Source organism: Dermacentor silvarum, chromosome 2 (assembly GCF_013339745.2).
Source record: "Dermacentor silvarum isolate Dsil-2018 chromosome 2, BIME_Dsil_1.4, whole genome shotgun sequence".
NCBI classification, from domain to species: domain Eukaryota; kingdom Metazoa; phylum Arthropoda; class Arachnida; order Ixodida; family Ixodidae; genus Dermacentor; species Dermacentor silvarum.
In genome coordinates this window covers 124,044,639-124,068,969 of record NC_051155.1, presented here as the reverse complement: position 1 = coordinate 124,068,969, position 24,331 = coordinate 124,044,639, and the positions used below count along the sequence as shown (strand labels likewise).

At 48.6% G+C, this 24,331-nt stretch overlaps 1 long non-coding RNA gene across 1 annotated transcript; it reads right to left on the bottom strand.

Moving 5' to 3' along the window:
- Window positions 1–10,799: 10,799 nt before the first annotated feature.
- On the bottom strand, window positions 10,800–12,130 carry LOC125943144 (uncharacterized). The gene is made up of 2 exons (XR_007465593.1): window positions 11,950–12,130; window positions 10,800–10,933 (listed from the first exon to the last, which is right to left on the bottom strand). It is a non-coding gene; the product is annotated as an uncharacterized LOC125943144 (long non-coding RNA).
- Between the last annotated feature and the right edge of the window lie 12,201 nt (window positions 12,131–24,331).

Below are 24,331 nucleotides of genomic sequence, written 5' to 3'. Positions count from 1 at the left end.
TTCGCACACTTGTCCTTCGTGGATGCCGAATGTACTTGTCTTTATTTACCCCTTTGTGTTCGTGCGAAAGCTAAAAAAAAAAAAGCTTTACCAGAGGCTTCTTCTTGCGACAGTCCTACAGCTCTAATTCGTATCTATTTAGCCTATCTTTAACCGAATCGGTCCGTATAGCAGATGAGACGTGCCGCCAGACTCTGAATTTTCTCTATTTTACATTTCAGAACTTTCTGATGTAGACTTCATACTCGACAAACATATTTGAAAATAGTACGAACGAATGTTTTATGCGTGATCACACTAAATTACTTTTTGTAGCCCTCCGTAATTTTTTGCACGAGAAGAACAACTTTTGGTTAGCCTTTGAACAAAGGACTTCAACATATGAATGCCTTGTGACTGTCAAGGTGCAGGGAGCGCAGTGTTCAAGTAAATGCACGCTATACAGATAGCGGTTATTATTTGGGGACAAGATAAGCCGTAAAGCGTGAAATGTTTATCTTTAAGTAGACCCTGAACATTTTTTTGAACAAAGTAGAAAAACGTTGCCTATCTGGTAACGAGGTTCCTTAGAACATGTGAGCCAATTCTTATGGCTCTGTATGCAGCAAGGAATTTGCAATCTCGTGTCAAAAGCGGTGAAAAATCTGGCTCTAGCTTCCGTAATGTCGTCATGCAGCGTCATCGCATGCAGCTGGACGCACAACAGCTATTGGCTGATTTCGTGATCACAGAGAACTGACGAATGGTCCCGTCCTTTGCTACAGAGGTCTTGCAGGTAAGAAAGAATACGGGGTGGGATTCTTAATTCATAAGGACATAGCGGGCAATATTGATGAATTCTACAGCATTAATGAGAGGGTAGCAGTCGTCGTAATAAAGCTAAATAGGAGACACAGATTAAAAATACTACTAGCCTACGCTCCAAACTCCAGCCTTGATGACGAAGAAATAGAACAGCTTTATGAAGAAGTTGAATTAGCAACGAGAAAGGTGCCAACTCAGTATAACGTAGTCATGGGCGACTTCAATGCAAAAATGGGGGAAGAGCAGCCTGGTGAACAAGCAATTGGCAACTATGGCATCGATTCTAGGAATAGCAGAGGAGAGATGTAGGTAGAATTCGCGGAAAGGAATAGACTCCTGATAATGGATACCTTCTTCAGGAAGCACAGTAGCAGGAGGTGGTCCGTAGCGTGCGAAAAGATTCGTCGCACGCTGTTGACCAAGCAGACAGGCCGTTAGAGGCGCTCAGAAGGTTGGTAAGAGGCGCGATGATGGTAGCAAAATCGCGCACAAATCGACGAAAATACGAGCACAGCCCAATGAAACTTCTAAGCGTTTTCATGGAATTGGGCTTGGAACATTCGGCTACGGCACGGAGCTTCGTGGGGTCTGAGAACACCCAACCTACACCCTAAGAAAAATCCATGCCTATCTAAGCGTGCATTTGCAGTTTTTTTTTACACGCTTAATCGAAGCGTGATATTTCTCTGCGCTTAGCGATCACGCCTACTAGGAGTGATCCCCAACCCCTCTTCACGCTTAGCAGGCCTGATAGGGACCCCTATTCACACGCTTATTATGGCCTGACCATTCTCCTCGCTTAGATGGCGCCTGAGGTAATGGCACCCGAGGGGGGAAGGGGGATGGGTGGGGGAGAATTCCCCATCCTCTCCCCCCATCTCTGCATGCAGCAATGAAGAAACACCGCCCCCTGTAGGCTTGGGTAGCTTCTCTGAAGCGAGCTTTGCTCACCAAGCTCTACGCAGTCCTCTTCTTTAACTTCTGCTTCGCCGGCGCAGACTGTGACGGACCAAGACGCTATGGCAGTGACAGCAGGCTGGCGAAGTAGAAGCTGAATATGCTGCAGAGAGATTGCGCAAGACGCTCCCGCCGGTAAAACTGACTCTAATCCACTAAGAAGAGGCTTTGCAAATCCCTGGGACATTTCAACGACGCCAAGGAATGCAAAACGCAAACAAGTCCCTCGGTATCTCTTTGCACAATAGGAAGAATGCCCTCTCAGCCGTGATCTGCGGCGGTGCGCATAAGACGATAGCGAACCGTGTGCAGGATAGGGACGTCAGGACAGCATTTCATCCTCATGGTATTGCACTTTTTTGCGATTGTTGGCTGAAAGTAGCTGATCCTAATTATTTTGCACTGGCCGCTTTTTCTAAGAAAGGCGAATATTCCAAGCAGCGAAACAAATATGGCACATATTTCTTCCTAGGGTAAATTATTTTTTCATAGTATTCATTCGCAAAAAATAGGATGCAATGAAACGTTGATGTTTAAAAACAAAAAGTTACAGAGTTACATCTTCAGATCGCTGAGAAAGCTTAAGTCTCTATATGAGTCTGAATTAAATGCGTAACGCAGTTAACAAATTCTTTAATCTTGTTCGCACGCATAATATTTCGTTGCTTGTTCCTGACTTTAAATTGATGGCACAAGAATTAGCCATATGCTGCCGCATATGTTATATATTTCATATAATAAAAGCATAGGCGTGGCATAGGCACATCACTAGTGTCTTTCCTCGGGATATGTCATCGCTGATCTGATTCACACATAAGGAGCCTTGTTCCCCCTAGACAATGCAAGACCCTATAAGATCGCTTAGTGGTATCTGAAAAAGAAGTCTTAATCACCAGAGTATGAGGCAATAGAGGTCAAAACACACTTCTTTTAGACTAAAAGCGGTAACTAATGACCGCTTGCGTTTTCACTGCTTTAACATTGATTGCATTTCTTCGGATATTACTGCTATTGTTCGCTCTTAAAATGCTGCAGTTTGGAAGTCTTTAGAATTACGCGACATGGGAAAGAGGGTCAACTCACCGCAATAATGAGAGAGAAAACTTATTTACAGAAAGGCAGAGAGGTCGGCCTGAGCTGTACCGCAATAATGAGCGCCCGCTTTGCAAGTCTGGGTCGCAAGTACGCTTCTATATAGCGACGTATGGGGGCTCAGAAAATTTCAGTATGATTAACACGATCAGGAGGAACTTTTTTTTCAATTCTTGATTATTATTGCGATAGCAATTATATGGACACTTCAACCGGATTTCTGCCGTCGCCGTCGCCGTGAGGTTCCCTATAGATAAAATCTTCGCCGCGCGCCGTATGCCCGAGCGGAAGCGTTGCGGGGACGCGCGCTATCACGGAGAGCGAACGCACTCAATCACCCACGCGCAAGCAAGGAAGCGGGAAGCCAGCGCCGGAGGGAGCGCGGGGTGGGAGGGGGGGGGGGCGCATATCTGCTCTGCCAACAACCGCGCTCGTCGCTCGCTCGCTCGCCCGCACCGTCTCTTATCTCCACACGGCTCTTACCTTTATGCGCCGTGCATTCGCCGCTCAGTTTCCGTTGAAGCGATAGACCGCACGTACCTTCGCCCGCGGCGGCGTATGTGCTTGCTGCCAGCGTTTTGACGGTCGTTGTCTGCATTCATTCAGTGTGATCTATTCATGTTTGTTTGTGCGCGCTCACACCACGCTTGTTCATTCAGTTAGTAATAGTCGGGCCACATTTTCCAACGCACGCTACACATGCAATGCTGCCCGGGTCGGCAGTGCAGCGCTACAGGTGTGTCCCTTCGCACGCGCTGCCCACGGGAAGCGCTTCTCATCAACACCACCGTTTCACAGCGCCTTCTCGTGGTCATCGAGTCTCTCTTCATGTCGGTCTACTTACGGCGCAGCACACCTGCTTACTTAATCAGCTCATGTTTACTACAATTCATATTGCTACCAAAGCCGCTCCCCTTACTTCGTATGACATTGCTGTGTTGCTATCGCATTCATTGCTTCGCCCTTAGGGCGAAACTGTGACATTTTTTCATGAATCCTACTTCCAAACCTTAGTTATCTTTCAAGTGCGACCTGAAAAATAAAGGAACGTTTCGCAAAACACATTTAGGTGACGCACATAGCTGCAACTGATTTTCGTAGGTCACGCTCTCTATAAAACTGAAGTTTGTAAATTCAAACAGGAACTGGTAACGCAATCGAAGAAACCTTTTAATAGCTAAGCAAAAATTAGCTAGAAAAACGTAGTCATGATTCATTTCCAACACAATGGAGATGAAACTGTTGACAGGAATGACATTCCACGTGAACTTGTCAAACGAGAACTCTCACTGCGGGCATAGCTGGGTCTTCAGCTGGAAATCAAGAGCTGCGTAAGTACATTTGCAAGAGACAGAGTATATTCGCGTTCATTGAACACAGTCACACTTCCTCCCTTTAAACTCCAAGATGTAAAATATGCAGAGCGACAAGCCCCTCGGTATGTGTGATAGATAGATAGTGTGTATGTGATAGATCTAGTAATTCAGAGTGCAATTCATGCTGCAGGTAGCACCTGTGCTTGCAACATCGCATGCAGCTCTTCTGAGATGCAGGTTACTCTCAGTCGACTAATATTTGACAAAATTGTGAATTTAAAAATTTTCGCAAGCGGCATACTATGAGCGACATACGCGAACTAGACCGATCAGCGGACTCATCGGCAGTGGAAAAACGTCAGCGACGGGCAGCAGAGAACGTTCTCAGCTCACTTGTTCAATTTACAGAAAATCCACCGCCAGCCGGTGTGCGGCTAGCCGGGAAGCTTTTTGCAATGTGCTCGTACCTTAATTTCCGTTAACGTGTAATAATGCAGCTATCGGTATGATTCTGAAAATTAAGCTCAAAGATTTATGGTTACTCTTTGTAATGAGTATTAACGACCATTTTATTACTTGTTGACCCTTCGTGGTCATTAACACATAAGATTAGGTGTATCAGATATCGGTTCTTATAGCATCCTTGCCCGAAGCCCACGTTCACCAGAGGTGCTATGCAGGATGCGCCGAGTTTAGCGAAACTCGGGATCTTCACGAGCTCTGGCGACGCCCAAAGATGAAAGAACTAATGGTAACAAGACAAAGTTTGTCCGTCGGCACGCCTCCAGTCTCATTGGTTTAGCTAGATTCCCTCTGGGTGGCTATCATCCCTTGGGCATTGCCATATGGGCGGTCAACAAACTGGGGCTCACGTGATGATACGGTCCGGTGCATGGTTGTGCCTTCTTTCACTTGTTTGTCGTTACACTGAGTGCATTACAGGCACAAGCAAGTTATGAAATAAATGCATTCAGTACAATATTTTTAGTCACATTAACGTGGGTTATACGCATTTTAAAGATTACAAGGTGTACACTGAATGTGTATTAGACTAATTCGTAGTTTAATACGTTTCATGTTATACCACGAGGGGACGCTCGCCCTCCTTTTTTTTTTCCAATGGATTGGATTGGTGCGGCTCGCTACATGCTTGCGCTAGCATTTCGGAGCACAGATTGGTGTGCGCCTGGTTTTCACACTAGGCTTTAAAGAGATCGCTCGTTGCTCGCGCCAAGGTAACGCTGCGAGACGAAGTGAGCTGCGGCTAGCGCAGAAGTGGTTTGCCGTGCGCTTACCGTGTAAGCACTCAGGAATGCCGGAAAGCACTCATACAAGGGTCTTTTACTTTAAGATGCACCTTCCTACTGGATAGCGCCGAGCGATGGCTTTTAGCAACCCCAGGAAAGAAATAATTTTTATACTGGGTAGCCCGAGCGATCCGTGGCTTCTAACAAACGCAAGAAGGGGTCTTTGCAGCTACGTGGCCGCTGAGTACCACCACATCTATCTCAGGTGGGACTCCAGCATCGGTGCAGTTGCCGTGTACCCACCACTAACGAGGTGGCGCTTCACTTTTTTTTTTTTTTACAATAACTTTCTATTCTTTGCGTGTGAACGCCCGTGATGGGGTCGACGAAGTTCACGCTGTGGTTGACTGTCTGCTAATGCAGATTGCTGCATAGCCCCATTAGCATTCACTAAATTTGAGATACAGTTGTATGCGGCCAATTCGTCAATATTAATGGTCCCCGGTTGAACATTGGCTGCAATAATGGCGTCTAATGTCGCCGCCTTTCGTCCTTCGACCTTGAAAAGTCGCAGCACCCCTTTGGTCGCGCAGAAAGTGCCGAAGACCCATGGTCCATCATCTTTAACACCGCCGTAATTTTGGCGGCTCGGTAGAACGTTGTCGCCCGTCATTAGGCGGCCTCCATTGTACTTTTGCTCGCCGCGAAGAAGGCACTCGTCAATTTGCGCTATCTTCCCGGGGCCACTGAGGGGAGGTCGCGCCAGTAGCTCGTCCCTCGCGACCTCACGGGCGTAGTTCTTCCAGTCGGGGATGGCGTGTTCCGATAGAGGAAACAAGTCGCCAGTCATCTCCTTCAACAGCCATATGTCTATGGTTTTGCTCACGTAGTACGTGAGCCAAATAATGTGCCGTCTGGAGAGGTGGTCGTTCGGACGGCCGAGGCGGTCCGTGTTGGCGAAGTAACTTCCTTCACCTCTCTGCCCGTGCCATGCAGCGGTACCGTGTAACTGCGAAAACTGCTTTCGGCACCTATTTCACCGGAAGGCAGCCCGGCGTCCATTCTGAGTCTTTCTATATAATGTGACCACTTCGCCTTCGCAGGTTGGTTGGTCCGGGTTGAACCCCAGGTGCTCGCGGGTGCCCCAGTACTCCGATGACGCCGCCGGACCTGGCCTGGGGCTGGGGTGCGGCGGACGAACAGCGCTTGAAGCGGGAGAGAGCCGAAGCGATCGCACGAACTTTTCCACCGCAGCCTAGTCACACCAGTCTGTGCTCGGAAAGCAGAGGCGAAGACGAGGGCCTTCGCCTAACTCGTCACACAGCCAGCGCACTGACGTTTTGGAAAGGCAAAAATGACGCTGAAACTCTACGTCGGTCATGTAGGTGAACGGGTCCAGATGGTCATATTGACGCTTGCTACCGCTGGATGCGATGACACAGGCTGCTGCTGCCGCCGCCATGTTCCCGAGTTCAACTCGAGGGGGCTTTCGCGATGTACGAGTTTCGCACGAGTTCGCCTGTCAATCAAAACCATAGATCACGCCCCACGCGAGGCATGTAACTTGTGCGCGCGCCCACCACGTTTGGGCCACGCCCAACTTATTTTTCGGCAACAGCGACGTGGTGCGGAACGGAGAGGCATCAACAACCTTGACCGCCGAAATAACACACGCAAAACGCACTGTTATCGGTGATGTACTGAGCACCGCTATCAAAAACAAAGCGTCGACTTTCGCTGGCTTATGCATATATCTTCTTGCGCTGTCATGGCCCCACAACACTGTTTCATTGCTTGCATTGTGGCGATGTAGCGCATAGGAAATAATTATCGGCACGCCACTGTAACTACTTGCAAGGCGTCGGTGCCCCGTGACGACGATTCTGAGCAGTGCGTAGTGTTTTAACACGAAAGTGTTTTATGCGGGGGTCCACCAAGACTTCACTGACGTATTTCCGTCACGGAAATACGTCATACGGAAATACGGAATGACGTTCTTACAATGTACACGAACATAATACAAAGAAAGAAACCAGAAGAAAAAGTTCCACAAACATGCAAAATTTGGAAATCGAACCCACGACCTCTCGGTCCGCGACGATAGATCGCCGAGCGTTTAACCCATTGCGCCACAAACGCATTTGCAGAGAGCTACACAGACGCGCCTTATATATCTAACACTCCTCCGTGTACCCGCGCTCTTGCTCGGGGCGGTGCCGCCGCCTACGAGCAGAAAAGAGAAGTACTGCATTATGACACTAACGCGCACTGACAGTGAACGCTTCGGTGGTCTCAGCCCAACGACGCCTCGATGCCAGCATTCGAAGGGACGCTGGCATCAAGAAGCACTACAAACGCCACCTTGGCATCAAGAAGCACTACAAACGCCACCTAGGTGGCGTTTGTAGTGCTTCTTGATGCCAGCGTCCCTTCGAATGCTGGCATCGAGGCGTCGTTGTGCACCTAGGTGGCGTTCACCGTACTCAGCACAGCGGAGCGTGGCCTCCGCAATTAGCTCTGAAAATGTTTCTGAAGTTGATCGCGGAGGCTGCAATTACGACGCGCTGTACGCGCTGATTTGACTCGTTGACGATTCAGTTACGTGCTTTGTCTTGCGCGTTGTATTAGTGTGTCAGTTACGTGCTTCGTCTTTCGCGTTGTGCTAGCGTGTGCAGCGTAGTGCAGCTTCCATATGCACGACGGTTGCTCATGGTCATCGACGTTGGTAGTCGTGATGGAGGAGACGTGCCACCAGGCGTCAGCGTGGGTGCATCAACGCCTAAGGGCGCTTTAGCCACAAAACACCAATAGACATTATATATCAATGTGCAATAAACATTACACTACTTCTGTGAAGACACGTTTCACTTTCGTGTTCTATACCGATTCCTATATAAGAGGGATCAACCACATTTTTTTTTCAATGACAACGTATCGCAGCTGTCGTTTAAGATGGCTGCTCTGTCATCGGTGATGTATCAGAGCCGCAGTGTCGCAAACACGGTGAGCGTCGAGAAACGCTCGCTTTTCGAGACCCTGTGCGATGGCATTGCTTCATCACAAGCACGGCACACTAAACAGTTGCAACACCTTCCTGCGTTCGAAGTCTAATTTTCCAACTCCACACAAGAGCCTTCACCCGCCAAAATGCGGCTACTGCACTGTCGTTGCGATATCCATCTGCGATCGCTGTTAGCTCAGCAGAAGAGGCAATCGGCAAGCACATTGGAGTGAACAAAACACTAAAATTCTGCGTAGATGCGCACGGAGGCACCTTCACTGGGCAAGCGATAACAAGCAATGTATTGTGTCGCTGGGCAGCACTCTCTTCATCGCAATGCATCGCGGAGGCTTCGCGCAAGCAGATAAACTGGCGCATTTTCACTGTACTGCGTCACTACGGACCCTAGAATACCGCACAGCCATTTTGAAGCGACAGGCTACAGCCGTTGCTCACGTCTCTGTGGCTAGAGTGTCGTTTCAGTTGGTAAAGCGGCGGTCAGTGAAGCACCTGCGGTGAACAGTCATGCCGCAGCGCTGCGTTGCCACTTCCCCTAATAGACAGGGAATGGACAGATCATTGTCATGACTGGCTTTATCAAACATAGCGCTGCAGCGCCCCTGGCGACTGCTCCCCGTATGAACTCCCTCGTGCGTGCGACCCTCTAGAATGTATCCGCTTGTAAGCTTTCACCTCACCGTCGGAACTCGCGGCAAAAAAGTGCAAAATTTAATAATTCGCTCGATCTCCGTTTGTCATCATAAATTTATAGCATTCAAAACGAAAAACTGATACTTTAAGATATAAAATGTTCGTTATTTTATTTGTTGTATTTTAAAGTATTCGATTGAGGGAAGGTGTAGGTGCAAGAATGCACCGCATGTGCCCCGTTCGCATTCGAGGGAGGATAGACAGATAATGCCCGAAAGAGGAGGCACGCCCTTGACGCGCCCGAAAGCGCGCAGCGTGGCAAACGGCTCACGGCAAGGGTGCTGATAGACAGCGGGACAGTGACGGTATCGCTCAATTGCGATAATACGTTGATAACAACCCGCGGCGCAGGGGCGTTTTGTTGCGCGGTCTTCCGTGCTTGATCGAAGCGCGGAAGAACTGTGGCGCGCAGGGTGCGCTCATGTTGTCATACGCGGCTTTATCTCGACATTTATTTTTGCCTGCTGTTTTTGCACGTTCCTTGCTATCTCCTTTCACTGACCGCCATCGAGCAAACTCGGCTAAAACTCGCGCGAACGAGAAACTCGGCGCATCCTGCATAGCACCCCAGAGCAAATACCAGACAGGATAGGCTTGTAGTATGAAATTATTTACTTCGATAAATAACTTTTCTAACCAGCAGTATGTCAGCCGAGCATATACGTACACAATACGGAGCACACGCAATGTATAACATCTAGATTAAGCGCTAAATACTGCCGAAGCGACGGCCGCACAATATACAAGTGCCCGCGATAGAATCGAACACAGCAAAGCCTTTCACAGATTGCGTGGTGGTGCAGCGGGTGAACACTAAGACCGCTCGCTTGACGCACCTGCACAACAGCGCCGATCATCTTGCTCAATTTTGCGATTAATACGCGCGTACACCGTAACCACACAGCAGCGTTCCTAATCATGAGAAGAAACACGGTGCAAAATGCGCGGTGGCAACTCCCAGCTCGCCATACCCTTGAACGAGGCGAAGCGCAGTGGGCACGGATATAACGGCGAGCTCGCGAATATATAAAAAATGAAATAAAATAAATGACTGTGGTTTAACTCAGTTATGCCTGGGTGTGCGTAGCGAGAGGTACGGTTAATGTTATTCTAAAGCTTGGTGTTTTATTCCGTCGTTGATCCGCGGCCCTGGCACGAGATGCCGAACTAGACGACGAACCATCCTCATCTGAATGCACTCGCCTGGCCGCTTCGTACTTACGACGCTTCTCGAGGCGTGCGGCTCGTTCTTCCTCCGTCTCCTCGGCTCGCTGCCTCCTCTTGGATTAGTTCCGACGACGAAGCCTGGCTTCTTTCAGTCTCTTCGTCTTACTTTTCATATCTGCCGACGAATCCCACCGAGCCGCCTCTTCCATAAAGAAAGAATTCAACAAGAGGGGACACTCCCATAGGGCCCAGCGGCCGAATTGATTGCAGCGTGCCAAGCGGTCGGTGTCAATCACTTACATCACTTCCGGTTTCGGTTTTGGGCGCGCGTATTTTGAACGCAAGCTAGCACGCCGGCTGCGCCCCCCCCCCTCTCCTCGCTTTTTTTTTTTTTTGCTCTTCGTGCAGAATCGGTTTATTATTTAGTAAAAATGATTGCGAACGATCTCGTAAAGTCCCATTGAATCTGTGCCACGTGCAATTTCACAAAGTAGACGCAAGACCTTTTGTGCAATGAGGAAATATTTATTTTGCTCTATATAAAAGCTCGTTCCGCGCTTTTTGTGCGTTCATCCAACGTTGTGACACCAGCAGGTAAGGCAGTAGTTCCTGTATGAAGCTCCACCGGACGGCACCAGCTGAAAAAAAAAGTAAATTACAAGCATGTTACATTTGCAAGCACGTAACAGCATGTTACAAGCATGAGTCATTTTGGTATTTAGACATGGGAATACTGCGTGTAGAGGCGAAATGTGCGAAAGCGGTGAATGGGCGGCATTACAAACAAAAGAAATTCGCTTTTACATACATGGCGTAGAAAATAACCGACTCATCCCAAACATATATGAAAACATCTGATTTCCAAGCGTCCCCCATTTCCGGGCATTATTTCCTGCACTTTGGCAGCACAATACACGAGCGACTTCGCGTTTCCAAAACTTGGCCTCGGGCGACGCGATGGTAAGCTACATACATAGAGACGGACGCAACAGGCACTCAAGACAAATGCGTGGGTGCAATGCCTTTTTTTCAGTACTTTAGAAGACGTAATTTTCGAATTACAAGTTTCTGATATGTTCGTCGTTCGCGCGTTCTGCCGGCGCCAGCAGCACACCCCATGTTATCACTCTTGGCAATCGCCCATCGCGTTTTCAACAGGCGTGAGTACCGAAAGAAGGTATATGTTGTTGCGCGGAGCCACAAAAAACGTGACAGACTTGTCCCTCTAAGATTCATTACACGCCAAACTAACTTTATCACCACGGCCGAGCTGCTTATCGCTAACTGCGTCACAGCGCGCTGCGCGGCCAGCGTGCCTCAAAATTACCCCAGAAAGTAACGAAATTACTTTTCAGTAATGTCTGGCGTCAGAGAAAGCGGCACAAACTTCTCCTAGCAAGATGCACTAGACTACACACCACGGCTGAGTTCTCGCTAACTGCGACACGACGCCCTGTGCGGCCAGTGTGGCTCAAAAACCGAAATAAGTTACAATAGTCGCATAGGAAGCGTCGGAAACATGTCTCAGCACGATTCATTAACTCAAATTACCTGCGCCAGGATGGCCGAGCTGTTTTTCGCTAACTGCGTCTTAATCTCGGTCCCGTGCCGTAAGCCTAATGGCGTCGTAGACTGTGAAACAAGATTTTCTCACCTTGCCGTAGTCCAATAGTGCAGTGGTGTCTTGTCCCAGTGCAGAAGGAACGCAAGAATACGCTGAGAGCCCAACAAACCAGGTTACATTTAAAAAAGAAAAAAAGGAGACAGACGGGTCGCCGCGCGCGAGCGCTCAAACGCGCGCGCAGCCATCCTCGCTGGCTTCGGGGGAGTGTCTGGCGGATGACGTATGTATCTGGCGCGTCATTGACCTGTGGCTAGGTAAGGCAAGGAAAATAAGTCGCAAAGCTTAAGTTCATTTATACGCAAAACGTTTTAGTTTTCGCGGCAAAGAATTAAAAAAAATGAATGAATGCCTGTTAACTTAGTTCACTTTCTTTTTTTTCGATGCTCGCGGCAGCTAACGTTCGGTGTCAAAAGTATAGCGTGACGTATGGTGACGTGTTTCCTGTTGCCAGTTTTTGCCGAGTGTCCCCACTTGTTGAATTTCTTTCTCTATGCCTCTTCTATATATACGATGCAACGCCAGCTCCTCCGGCGATGCAACGCCGATGCAACGCCGGCGGTTGCTAGGCAACGGCTCAGCTCGCGGTTTCACCCAACGTTATAAACGTTGGTTTCACCGGCTCCTCCTCTGATGTCATGCCCGATGGCGCGGCGAGCTGGCGCTGCCAGCTGCGGCGGTTGCTAGGCAACGGCTCAGATCGCGGTGTGGCCACCGACCACAGCGAAACGGCGAGAATGCGGCCAATGTAGCTCTCTCTACAAAACACGTTACGTTCGCGTCATGAACCAGAATACGCGTATAACGCGAGGCGCGTTCCGACCTCAAAGATTTCTAAAATGACCTTGCCTAATAATCGTGGGAATTTGACACTTGGGCTCAATCAACGTGAAAATGTCTGGCGTTAAAATTTGTTAAAAAGGCACGAGGCTGACTCTTTATTTCTATCAAATCTACTGCTCGCGTAGAATGTTCTCGCTTTCCACTAAAATGCACCATTCAGGCAATTTGGCACCAAACACGATACAAGCAGACAAGGGAAATCATGACAATTAAACAGGTAGGCATCATTTAATATGAGCTAACCATGAAAGGCATGACCAGGGGAAAAGCGGCTGGAGAAGATGGAATAACAGTAGACTTCATCAAAGATGGAGGAGATATCATGCTTGAAAAGCTTGCGGCCTTTATACGCAATGCCTCACAACTTCAAGTGTACTAGAGAGCTGGAAGAACGCCAACATAATACTTATCCATAAGAAGGGAGACGTTAATGAATTGAAGAATTACAGACCCATTAGCTTGCTTCCAGTATTATATGAAATATTCACCAAGATAATTTCCAATAGAATCAGGGCTGCACTTGACTTCAGCCAACCAAGAGAACAGCCTTGCTTCAGGAAGGGATATTCTACGATGGATCATATCCATGTCATCAATCAGGTAATCGAGAAATCTGCGGAGTACAATCAACCTCTCTATATGGCTTTCATAGATTATGAAAAAGCATTTGATTCAGTAGAGATGCCAGCAGTCATAGAGGCATTGCGTAATCAAGGAGTACATACGTGAATATCTTAGCAAATATCTACAAGGATTCCACAGCTACCGATCGGTTCTGCACAAGAAAAGTAGAAGGTTACCTATCAAGAAAGGGGTCAGGCAAGGTGACACAATCTCTCCAATGCTATTCACTGCATGCTTAGAAGAAGTATTCAAGCTCTTAGACTGGGAAGGCTTAGGAGTGAGGATCGACGGCGAATATCTCAGCAACCTTCGGTTTTGCAGATGACATTGTCCTATTCAGCAACAATGGAGACGAATTACAACAAATGATTGAGGACCTTAATCGAGAAAGTGTAAGAATTGGGTTGAAGATGAATATGCAGAAGACAAAGATAATGTTCAATAGCCTGGCAAGGGAACAACAATTCACGATCGCCACTCAGCCTCTAGAGTGTGTAAAGGAGTACGTTTATCTAGGTCAGTTACTCACAGGGGACCCTGATCATGAGAAAGAAATTTACAGAAGAATAAAATTGGGTTGGAGTGCATACGGTAGGCATTGCCAAATCCTGACTGGGAGCTTACCACTGTCGTTGAAAAGAAAAGTGTACAGTCATTGCATTCTACCGGTGCTAACATATGGGGCAGAAACTTGGAGGTTAACAAAGAAGCTCGAGAACAAGTTAAGGACCGCACAAAGAGCAATGGAACGAGAACGAGTAACGTTAAGAGACAGGAAGAGAGCGGTGTGGATCAGAGAACAAATGGGGATAGACGATATTCTAGTTGACATTAAGCGGAAGAAATGGAGCTGGACAGGCCATGTAATGCGTAGGATAGATAACCGGTGGACCATTCGGGTTACAGAATGAATACCAAGAGAAGGGAAGCGCAGTCGAGGACGGCAGAAAACCAGGTGGGATGATGAAGTTAGGAAATTCGTAGGCGCAAGTTGGAATACGCCAGCGCAAGACAGGGGTAATTGGAGGTCGCAGGGAGAGGCCTTCGTCCTGCAGTGGACATAAATATAGGCTGATGATGATGATGATGAACCATGAATAATCTTCTTACCCATTTATTCCAATCGTCCATGAATAACATGTGAGGGGCCGCAATAGGTGCACCAACGCAATGGAAAGGATGTCCCTGAGCCGTCAGACCTTGGTGGACTTTCCAAAAATGTCCCAGAGCAGTCTTTAAATCACCACGGTCTTTATCAGCCTCCCCAAGAAACGTTTCGTATTGCCCGCAAAGCGGTGAGGAGCGTTGTATGGGCGAAGCTTTGTACTCCGTCGTAGGAGTACGAAGCGTGGGCGAAGCGTTGTACTCCCTCGCCCACGCTTCGTGTAGATTACGTGATATATCAAGGCTTCCCTATTCGCATATTTATATGCGTAATGGAAAATTAACGTGCGAGCGCTCTGCGGGATGTTAAGAGTGTGATGTGCGTTTCTCACACGTATGCGGCTCGCTTACGCTGAGACAAGAACGAACCATTACGCAGTCTTGTCCTCACGCTTACATGAAAGAATGTCAAACTTATTTTCGGTCACGTGGTGCTTTAAACGTCATCCCCGCCTTTACATGCGCGTCACGCTTAAACTTACAGTTGAGCTTGCGATTAAGCGTGGAATTTTTTTATAGTGAGTGAGTGAGTGAGTGAGTGAGTGAGTGAGTGAGTAAAAACTTTATTGAAAATAAATAAATAAAAGAAGGCACGCTGGTTGGGGCCCCCATTCCAGGGCTTCACTGGCACGAGCGGCTCGCTCGGCTTGGTCCAGAAGAGCCAATTGGCTCTCCCGGCCCTCGTCCGCAAGCAATGCATCCCACTGTCCATTCCTCATGAGTGGATGTTTCAGTATTATTGAGCTGTCTAGGTGCGGAGGCCTCTTGGGACACTCCCATGTGATATGTTCTAGTGTGGGTATTTCTGTGTACCACGGGCCCTCGTCAATGAACCTCGTGGAGTGTGTTCTGTGTAGGTGGTGCAGGTTGGGGCATGTATTCGTCTGAATACGACGCCAGTCCCTCTCCTGTTGGCTGTTCAAATTCGAGTGAGGATGTCCAAAACGTCTCCGTTTCTGCCTTTGCTGTAAAAGGATGTCACGGGAATTCGATGGAAGGTCGTCGCTAGGCCGAGCCGTTGCTCGGACGTTAATCCTCGAGTAATACGGTCTGCCCTCGCGTTCCCGGCCAGTCCCTCGTGTGATGGACACCATATGATAGTGTGGTGCACTTCTAGTCGATTGCCCAAAATTTTGATTATTGACTGGGGTGCCGTCCCATTTAGAAACAGGCGGCAAGCTGCTTGTGAGTCGGATAATATGACAGCCGAATATGTTTGGCGCTGGGCGTCCTGAATGGCCAAGGCGATGGCTGAAGCCTCTGCCACGCATGCCGAGGAGGTTTTGAAGGATGCCATTGTAATGTTGTTCTGACACGTAGAGACTACGGTGAACGTGTCGGAGCTGCTTCGACTAGCATCCGAAATGTTTGTGAAGAGTCTTTGCCCTTGCTCTGCGTCGTCTGGGATGGTACTTGGGGTGCATGTTCTTGGGAATTGGGGCCACCGCGATGTGCGATCGAACATTGCGGTTTATTTGTGCCGTCTCCTCTCCGGAATACTGGGGCCTCAGTGTAAAGCCTAACCTCGTCAATACTTTCCTGCCCTGAGTTGAAGAACAAAGTCGTTCTTTATGAGCATATAACGTCGCTACTGCATACTCGTCAAAAGTATTGTGCAGGCCTAGTCCCTCGAATCTCTCTGTGCTAGCGCATTTGGGAAGACCAAGGGCGGCTTTTAAGGCTTTTCTGATTATCGTGTTTGCCTGTATAATCTCTACGTTCGTCAAGGCCTGATACGGAAGGGCGTATCCGGCTGATTACGAATGCGTGGATCAGGCTGATGGTCTCTTCTTCAGTTAGGCCATTTCTGCTTCGTGAAACTCTCCGTATCATCTTGCCAACGCTTCCTGTGACCACCTTTAGTTTTTGAAGGGTGTGTGTTGTTCCAGCGTTCTTCTGTATCCACATCCCCAATATTCTGAGTGTCTCCACTTCTCGAATCGGCGCCCCGTCGAGAATCAGGGTTATTGGCACCCAGTCTTTCTTTTTTGCGTATTTCGCACGCACCCGAATCAGTTTTCATTTCTCGGGTGCGCACGCCATGTCCGCCGCCATCTTGTATTCCACGACTGCATCTATAGCCTTTTGGAGAGTGTCTTGCTTGTCCCCGTAGGACCCCTGGTGAGCCCAAAGCGTGATGTCATCGGCATATATCGCACAGCCGAGATTCGGGTGTTTATCTAGCTCCAGGGCCAGCTTTCTCATCCCCACATTAAATAGCAGTGCAGAGAGTATAGCTCCCTGAGGGGTGCCTCTGTCGGGACAGCTGAAGGTGTCGGACCTCGTGGAGCCTAGTCCGATTGTAGACGTGTGGTCACTGAGGAACCAGCGCACGTAGGTATAAATTCGTGCTCCGAAGTTTACCGCTTGCAGTCCCTGCAAAATAGTGTGGTGGGAGATGGTGGCGAAGGCCTTTTTGATGTCCAATGCCAATACAAATTTATCGTCTGAACCTCTGTTGGGGTTCAGGACCTCGTGCTTTAGTAGCAGAAAAACGTCCTGCACCGACACGTTGGGTCGGAAACCGAACTTATTGGAGTAGAACATGTTGTTTAGTTCTAGGTGATTCGAGAGCTGGACCTGCAGAACCTTTTCAAAAAGCTTCCCTGCGCATGACGTTAATGACATGGGTCGAAGGTTGTGGATGTTACGAAGCTTGCCCGGTTTAGGAATTTTTTCTGACCTCGGGTGGGAGTGATCGTTGCCCATCGAGGGCAGGGAGCTCCGTTGCCGTTCCTGTTCCAGGAATTTTCTAAATCCTGGAAGTTTTTATAGTTGAGATGCAGTAAAGGGTAAAAGCAGACGAATTCAGGCTGGTGCTCCCAAATATGCAGCTTTAGAAGAGGAAGATGAAGATAACATAGAGGTAATGAATGAAACAGTTACTAGGCAGGTTTCAAAAGCAGCTATTGTAGTGGGATGTAAGGCACCAAGGCAACCAGTAGGTAAGCTCTCCCAACTAACAAAAGACCTAGTAAAGAAATGATAAAGCCATGAAAGTGTCTAACTCAGAAGATCACATCGAATTCGCTGAACTGTCAAAGCTGATCAACAAGAAGAGAGTTAGCGATAGTCGAAATTATAACGTCGGAAAGATTGAGAAAGCAGTAAAAAATGGCCGCAACTTGAAATAAGTTGGAAAAAAACTTGTCATAGGACCGGGCAAGAAGCATGGAGTGAAACATAAGCCGCGTAATATCATCAGCAATTACGATGATATCTAAAAGCAGCAGAGGACTTCTAAATTGACCTGTACAGTACCGAGGGCAGCTATTATACCTTCATTGCAAGTAGTGATTAACAAAATACAGAGGCTTATTCTATAACTAGCGATGAAGTTAGAAGGGACTTACAAGACATGTTCCGGGGAAAACCGGCAACAGAAGGTGGAATAACAGTGGATTTAATGAAAGTGGAGAAGATCTTACGCTTGAATATCTTGCGGCATTTTATACGCAATGGCTCACGATTTCAAGTGTGCCAGAGAGCTGGAAGAACTCCAACGTTATACTAATCCATAAGAAAGGGGGGCGGTAAAGAATTAAAGAATTACAGGCGCATTCGCTAGCCTTTAGTATTGTATGAAATATTTACAAAGATATTTTCCAATAAAATTAGGGCTACGCTTCACTTCAGTCAACCAAGAGAACAGGCTGGCTTCAGGAAGGGATATTCTACGATGGATCGCATCCATATCATCAGTCAGGTAATTGAGAAATCTTCGGAGTACAATGAACCTCTCAATGTGGCGTTCATAGAGCAAGGCATTTTATTCAAAAGAGATACGAGCACTCATGGATGAATTGCGTAATCTAGGAGTGCAGGAATCGTATGTGAATATCTTATGAAATATCTACAAGGACTCCACCACTACTTTAATTTTCCACAAGAAAAGTGCAAAAACACCAGTCAAGAAAGGGGTCAGGCAAGGAGACGCAATCTCTCCAATGCTATTCACTGCATGCTTAGAAGTACTCAAGCTATTAGAATGGGAATTCTTATGAGTGAGGATCAACGGGAAATATCTCTACGGCCTTCGGTTGCAGATGACATTGTCCGGTTCAGCAACACTGGGTATGAATTGCAACAAATGACTGAGGAACTTAACCGAAAAAGGAAAGGCAATGTTTAATAGCTTGGCAAGGGGACAATGATTCATGATCTCCAGTCAGCGTCTAGAGTCTGCACAAGAGTACGTTTATCTAGGTCAATAACTCTCAAGGGACACTAATCACAGAAGAGTAAGAATGCGTCGGAGTGCCCTACGGCAGGCATTGACAATTCCTGACTGGTATCTTACCACATGTCGTTGAAAATAACAATCACTTCAATCTACCGGTGCTGACATATGGGGCATAAACTTGCAGGCTAACAAAAAAGCTAGAGAGAGAGAGAGGGAGAGAGAGGATAAACTTTATTGTACGAAGAGTGGTTGGTGTGGTTATTCTCGGGTGGAGCCCTCTTGTAGAGCCCCACTGGCCGCGGCGGCTCGCCGGGCCTGGTCCAGGGTCGCCAGTTGGCTTCCCAGTGCCAGCTCGGAAAGTCGTGCCTCCCAAGACCACGTTGTGAGTGTCGGTGATGAGCTCACCAGCCTGGATACTGCCTCGGCTGGGCGTTCCGTACACTGGTATGTAATGTGTGTCAGTGTGGCTGTGTGGTCGTTGCACCAGGGGCATACACTGGTTGTGTATACCTCTGGAAACATTGCGTGCAACCTTTATATGTGCGGGTAAGTGTTGGTTTGAAGGCGGCGCCAGTCCCTGGCTTGTTGGCTGCTTAACTTGGAATGTGGAGGAGCGTACTTTCGTCTGGTCAGGCGTTGGTCCTCCAAAATCTGCCTGCTCGTGATGGGATCTTCATGGTGGTTTGTGAGGGGCCTCGAAGAGTCTTCTGTGGCTCGGCCAGCAAGTCCGCGAGCTACACAGTCGGCCTCCTCGTTGCCTTCGAGGCCTGTGTGCCCTGGGCACCAGACGATCCCATGGTCCTCAGTCAACGTGGGGCCCAGGATATCGGTGACGCACCTAGGAAGTGTGCCTCTAATATATAACCGACAGGCGGCCTGTGAATCCGTCAGGATATATGCGGAGCGACCTCTTCGTTCTGCTTCTTTGATTGCGAGGGCTATGGCTGCTGCCTCTGCGGTGGCGCTTGATCTGGTGCGTATAGATGCGCAGGCCACCACTTTCTTTTGGTTAGCTACTGCCGTTGCGTATGCCGGTTTTCTGGGGCCTTGTGGTGTTGTGGAGTAAAGGCTAGCGTCGGTGAAATAGGTATCAGGATCGTTCCTTCTCTGGAGGAGTTTTCGTGCTCGTGCTTGCCGGCGCTTTTGGTTGTATAGCGGATGGATGTTTTTGGGGACCGGTTCCACGATGATGCGAGCCCGTAGGTGCATCGGTACGATGACTGTGTCGTCTCCGCAGTATTGGGGGGTGAGCGGGTATCCCAGTCTTTGCAGTAGTTTTCTGCCCTGGTGTGTGGTGTTGAGTCGTTCTCTTTGTGCAATTAGCGTTGCGGCTGCCAGTTCTTCATATGTGTGATTTATGCCTATCGACATGAGCCTGTCTGTGCTCGTGCAATTCGGAAGTTGGAGTGCAGCTTTGTATGCGATTCTTATGAGCTTGTCGATGTTTTCTATTTCGGTCTTGCGTGTAGCTTGGAAGGGCAGAGCGAAGGTGATTCGGGTGAGGACGAAGGCCTGTACGAGGCGTAATGTCTCGCCTTCTGTCATCCCATCTTTACTTCTTGCTATTCTAGCTATGAGGGTTGTAATACTTTTTACGGTGTGTTTGAGTTTGTCTATTGCCGTCTTTACGCTGTTATTTTCTTGTATGTGCATGCCCAGGATTCGTGCTACCGGGGTTCTGTTGATGCATTGTCCGGCAATCGTCAGGTGAAGTGGGGGTGCACGGTTGGACTGGGTGCGCGGTGGTCTTATCTGCAGGTATTCCGATTTGTTTGGGGCGCAGGTCAAAGCTGCCGCCTGAAGGTAGCTTTTAATCTTGTCTATAGCGTTTTGCAGGACATCTTGCCGTTCTCCATAGGAGCCCTTTGTTGCCCATAGTGTAATGTCCGCGTAAAAGGCACAGCCCAGGTTCGGTATATCCTCGAGTTGTAGGACTAGCTTCCGGAGCCCGATGTTAAACAGGAATGGTGACAAGATGGAACCCTGGGGCGTGCCTTTCAGTGGAAGTTCGTATGGTGGTGAGTTGGTTCCGGCCATGCCAATCTGTGCCTTGCGATTGCCAAGGAATGTAGAGGCATAATGGAATATGCGTTCACCGCATCCAATGGCTGTGAGGCCGTCTAGTATGGCAGAGTGCGCGATGTTGTCGAAGGCTTTTTTGATGTCTAGGGCAAGGAGTAAGTTGTTGAGGCTACTTGGAGGTGGGTTGAGCACTTCCTCTTTGAGCAATAAGAATATGTCCTGGGCAGACATCCCTCGCCTGAATCCGTACATAGATGTTGGTAGGAGCCCCTGTTCTTCTGTGTATTGTTCGAGGCGAGTGAGTATGACTTTTCAAACATTTTGCCCATACAGGATGTTAGTGATATTGGTCGCAGCTGGTCAAGGCTTCTCCGCTTTCCTGGTTTCGGTATTAGTACGATCTGGGCCATTGTCCACTCAGTGGGTAGTTTTCCACCCGGTGTCCATATTTCTTGATTGAAGTGGTCCGTGATGGCTTGTAATGTGTCAGTGCTAAGGTTCCGTATCATGGCGTTTGTAATACCATCCAATCCGGGTGCTGTATTCTTTTTGAAGCTTTGCGCCGCTGCATACACCTCTGCGAAGGTGATGGGTGCGTCCAGCTCGTGGTTAGGTGTTCCTGTGTATTCTTGACTAGTTATTGAATTTCCGTCCCGCTTGCGTTCTCCTGTGTACCGTTGTTTCAGCTCTTGTATTAACTGATCATGGTCCCCTTGAAATTCCCCTGCTAACCGCTTGAGTGTAGCATTTGTTTCGGTTCTTGTGATTGAGGGGTCCAAAAGACTCCGTAGGATGTTCCATGTCTTTTTCGTGCTTAATGTGCCTCTTAGGGAGTCACAGAATGTGCGCCAATTGTTATGGTAGAGTTCTTTCGCGTATGCGTTCGCCTTCTCTGTGATTTCCGCTATTCGGAGTCTCAGTTTTCTGTTTAGTTTCTGTCGGCGCCACCGTTTGGTGAGTCCCCGACGAGCTTCCCAAAGGTGTGTCAAGTGATTGTCGATGGCGGGGGTGTCTGCCGTAGTCTGATATATTTTAGTGTTTTCATCATAGAGGCCCTTAATGTAGTGAGTCCAGTCAGCTATGGTTCCTGGTTTGGGCCCATTTGTCGCTCTCGATACTTAGTCCAGTTTGTGATTTTGGCTTTTCCGAGGGGGCGTCGTAGTTGAGCTGTTTCATAGGTTATTTCCACTATATTATGATCGCTGCCCAGGGTGTCATCCAACACGTTCCAGAGCATGGCCCTGGCATTGTTGGTGATGGCAAGGTCGGGTGTGGTGTACCTGTTTACGCTGTTTCCCATTCGGGTTGGCCTTCCCGCTAGAGAAGAATCTAAGAATCTAGAGAAGAAGCTAGAGAAGAACTTAAGCACCGCACAGAGAGCGATAGAACGAAAAATGTTAGGCCTAACGTTAAGAGACAGGAAGAGACTGGTGTGGATCAGAGAGCAAACGGGGATTGTCAATGTTCTAATTGACATTAAGCAAAAAGAAATGGAACTGCGCAGGCCTAGTAATGCGTAGAATGGATAACTGTGGGACCATTAGAACTACAGAATAGATACCAAGAGAAAGGAAGCGCAGTCGACGAGGGCAGAAAAATTAGATGGGGTGTTGAAATTAGGAAATTTGCAGGCACAAATTGGGAATCAGCTAGCGCAAGACAGGGGAATTGGAAGTCGCCGGGAGAGGCCTTCGTCCAGCAGACATAAAATAAGGCTGACGATGATGCTGGACTAATTATGCAATAAGCAAGGGCGCATTAGTAAACTTTCTTGAACAAATAATGAAAATAAAATTGAAACCAGTGTTGCATAACCCGCGACTTAATTTGCGGACTGATATTCCAGAATTTCTTTGCTGCTACGTTACGGCGTATTTCATTCCTCTGGATGATTAGATTATGGACTACCCCCTGACCCAAGTTGGCGGTAGAACTGTGAGACACAAAGACAGATGGATAGTCCTATGAAAGTGCTGAAATTCACAAAGAATACTAATCATATTAACACATAATTCGCTCAAGCGGGCTAGCTGACTATTTGCGGCCGCCCAGTTTTGAAAGGGATGCCAATAGAAATCACCATCGTCATCTTCGTCAGAGAACAGGGACTAAAGTAGATATTTAGTGAAGCGAGCGGGATGTATTGTGGGCCCGAGAAGTGCTAGGTAATCCGGGTGCACGGAGGAGCAATCTGCAAGTACCCTGGCCCCATCGACCACTCTCTAGAGGGCCCGAAGAATAAGGAGAACAGTCAGACCAGGAGTCTGGAATTTTGGATCCAGAACAACCTTAAAGCCTCCCACACCACCCAAACCCTAAGATCCGCCACGAACCAGTCTCGCGGATTATCGAAAGAATCACAAGAAGCCGCAAAGCCATACGAGAAGAGGACACGATCCGCCTGATCCAGGCCCTAGTGATCAGCAAAGTGATGTATAGCATGCCGCAGCACTACCATGGACTCGCTAAACAAACGAGACCAAGCACAAGTCGATGCCATCATTAGAGGCGCGTACAAAACAGCCCTGGATCTCGCCGTCACCCCCTCATACGAGAAATTAGCTGCTCTCGGGATCCACAACACCTTCGCTGAGCTGTCGGACGTGGTTATGGCTTCAAAAAAAGCCAGACTACAGAACATGGCGGTGGGCAGAACCATCCTCCACCGAACCGGAACGGCAACGGAGCTCCGTGCCTTCGATGGGCAACGATCACTCCCACCCGAGGTCAGAAGCAGGATTAAGGCGAGCCCCATTCCGAAGCACATGAGTCATGAACTCCACGAAGGACGACGCAAGGCTCGCGTCGACAGACAGCGCCGACTATTCAAGCGTGACCCGTACGTAATGTACGTGGACGTGGCGGCGTACCCCGAAGGGGGCGTCTTCGCGGTAGCTGCCGTGAAAGGCAAAGGCAACTGCTTGACCTTCGTGGCCTCCGTCAGGGCAGAGACCCCAGCTGCGACTGAGACCATAGCCGCGGCGCTAGTAATAAAGCAACAAGACAAGGTGGACAGGGAAGTTCACGTCGTTACCGACTGGCAACAGGCCTGCCGTAACTTTACCAACGGAGGACCTGAGCCGCTGCTAGCGGCTCAGGTCCTAGGCCCGAGGCTGCAAGAATCCCATCGAATCACGTGAACGCCGGGCCACGCGGGACTGGAGGGGAACGAAAGGGCGAACGCCTTAATTTGAGAGCTTATCAACCGAACGGGGCAAAAGTAATCGTCCCATCAATCCCCACCCTTTACCTTCGTGCCCCTGCCATCCAATTGCGGCGATCACCTGGAGATCCAACGGCTCAACCGCAGGATTTATCCTGCCCCTCACAAAAAGTTCAGCACTGAAGAGGCAGTAGGTCTCAGACCTACTTCCTCTTCTACTGCCAAACTACTGCCAAACAGACAGATTCCCAATAATACACGGATACAGCAAAATACACCCTCTAAAACATCGCGGCATCTGTGCCTGGTGCGGCGACACACGCCCGACACTCTTTCACATCTCGTGGGGGTGCGGGGGAAACCTCAACACTTGAAGACGCCTACACGTCATATTAGCAGTGGGAGGTACAGCTGAC